Source organism: Sinocyclocheilus anshuiensis, unplaced genomic scaffold (genome assembly GCF_001515605.1).
Source record: "Sinocyclocheilus anshuiensis isolate Anshui unplaced genomic scaffold, SAMN03320099.WGS_v1.1 scaffold1500, whole genome shotgun sequence".
In the NCBI taxonomy this organism is placed as follows: domain Eukaryota; kingdom Metazoa; phylum Chordata; class Actinopteri; order Cypriniformes; family Cyprinidae; genus Sinocyclocheilus; species Sinocyclocheilus anshuiensis.
Genome location: NW_015537960.1, coordinates 1453313 through 1455810, shown reverse-complemented (window position 1 = coordinate 1455810; position 2498 = coordinate 1453313). Strand labels below are relative to the sequence as shown.

General features: G+C 38.6%; 1 protein-coding gene across 1 annotated transcript in view; it reads left to right on the top strand.

The window, feature by feature from the left end:
- Window positions 1–2498, top strand: part of LOC107666723 (uncharacterized) — a 55137-nt gene that overhangs the window by 34932 nt on the left and 17707 nt on the right. The gene's annotated exons all lie outside the window — the stretch shown is intronic.

Here is a 2498-nt window from a genome sequence, read left to right as displayed (position 1 = left end):
TTTTTTTTTTTTTTTTTTGCATTGCGTGCTGAGTTTGGCTCGTCGTTCGAACCTGCTGCAGGTGTGGGGATTCCTGTATGCCGTGCTGACCGCCTCTGTTTGTGTCTTTTGTGAGGGCGTCGTGTGTGCATTTCATGTTTTTCCCGGTTTCCATTCGCCTCATTCCATCTGTCAGATCCCGGCTGTTCTTTCACACTTCTGAAAGCTTTACTTGCCATCTGTGGCATCACTGTGTGTGTGTGTTTGGCCGCTCGCTGGTTGCAATGTTTAGCTTGTAGAAGTTGGTGTTTGTAAGCCTCCTTTACATGTGTTCAGAGTCCGCAAGGGAAATACCGTACATTTCAAGATCACTGTCCTTTTTATTTTGCTCTGAATGACTTGATTCTCCAGTTTTAGCGTCTCACAAATGTAACGTGTCATGTATTGTTGTCCTACAGATGGTCGCAGACTCCCTGTTGCGCTGCTGAACACGTTTCATATTGCTTTCATGTTTAAGTTAGATATTAAGACGATGGTCTGAAGCCATATATAGTTTTAAGTGATCGCAAAGACCGCAAATCTGTGCTGGACTTACAAACCTGATGCAAAAAGGACCCACAGCACTTATTTTCTCGCATCATCTAAACACTTGGATTTTCCTTCATTTTTCAGCCAGATTTTCTTGTTTTTTTTTTTGTTTTTTTGTATTTGGAGTTACCTCGTCTATTAAAGGAGGAAGCCATGTTGGGTTTTTTCATATGTTTCTCTTATTGAAGATTCACATTTATGCATTTGGCAGATGCTTTTATCCAAAGCGACTTACATTGCATTTAAAGTCAGTTCTTGCTTTATCTGGGAATCGAACCCATGACCTACGGGAAGAGTTTTACGCTTTTTTAGTTGAATAGTTGATGAAAAATATCAGAGTGAACTCATTTGAAGATCCAAAACCCACCTGGAGTTGATTATTTCCCATAGTGCACTACAGTTTCAGACATGATTGGAGTGAACAGTCTGCACTCAGCTGGACGCTTGCGCTCCCGTTCGCTCTGCTCCGTTCGATACGGGCGAGATTTCCGTATGATGGACCCGTTCCGTTACCCGCGAACGCCCAGATCCCGATCGCTCAAACCTCTGGTGTTTCCAGACCTCCTGGGAAAAGCACAAGATGGACAGAACCACCCGCAGGCCCGCAAGAGGAAGAGGGTAACCTTGTCTCGTATCACTTACCTGTTCATCATTTATCCTGCTCACCTAGTCATCTGTGCCAAAAATGACATAGATGGACCATGCAAATATCATTCTCCACTTTTGATCAGATACAGCTCTGATTTGTGTTTTTAAAGACCATACACTCTTAAAAATAAAGAATCTTTAATGGTATTAATGGTTTCATGAAGAACCTTTAACATCCATAGAACCCTTCCATTCCACAGAAGGTTCTTTATTGTGGAAAAAAAGATATTTAGAGTTTTAAAATGTTCTTTGCACTAAGAAAACCATTGTTCTTTTAAGAACTGGTCACTGAAAGTTCTTTGTGGAGAACAACAATTTTTTTTTTTTCTATGACATGCTATGCTGCAAATCCCCCTTTTGGAATACTTATTTTTAAGAGTATAGTGTACTTTTAAGAGTACAGTAGCTTATAGATTGCCTCAAAGCTAATAGGCATGAACTAAAAGAAAAAGAAACTTCCTATCTCTATCGGAATTGGTTTTCCTCTGTATGTCTTTGAAATGAGCATTGAGTTTGTTTTGCCCTGAAGGACTGAGAGGGTAAATTTGCTCTCTGTTGCTGCTGAATTTCTAATACACATTGAGATTATTAGCTGTTCATGCTGAGGTTTCTTTTTTCTAGATGAAAGGACGTGTGGAGGGAGTTAATATGCTTATTAAAGTCCTTCTCTCATGCATATTTAGTTTGCCATCTAAATTAGGACATAGCATAGACTTGTATTGCTTTTATATACATCGTATAATGATCTCTAAGGCAAATCATACAGCTATGCTTTGTAGAAGAAAAAAAACACACACATTTATTTAATTTATGAATAATTTTTGTCTTTGAGATTTTGTCCAGTATAGGCACAGTCTTTGACTCTGTCGGGGAATCAGTGTAGATTAATTTGCTAACCCAGGATTCCACTGTGACGCAGGTGTTTGATGACTGACGTCCACACAGACTTGTCATTACACAGATGATGTGTCAGTAAAGTGCTAATGTTCAGTTGGAGACGGCGCCGACAACAGCTAACACCATCTGTGATTGTTTTGTTTAATTTAGAAGCGATTTTATTTGTATTAAAAATATATTTTTACATTTTAATTTAATTTATATATTAATAATTTATTTTTATTTAGTTTTAAAGGGGTCCTATTATGCTCTTTTACAAAGTCTTGATTTTGTTTTGGGGGTGTACTAGAACATGCTCTCATACTAGGTTGTATTTTTCACATATTTTACATTATTACAACACCTCTCTCCCCAGTCTGGCATGAACGGCTCGAATAGTTCCTGTA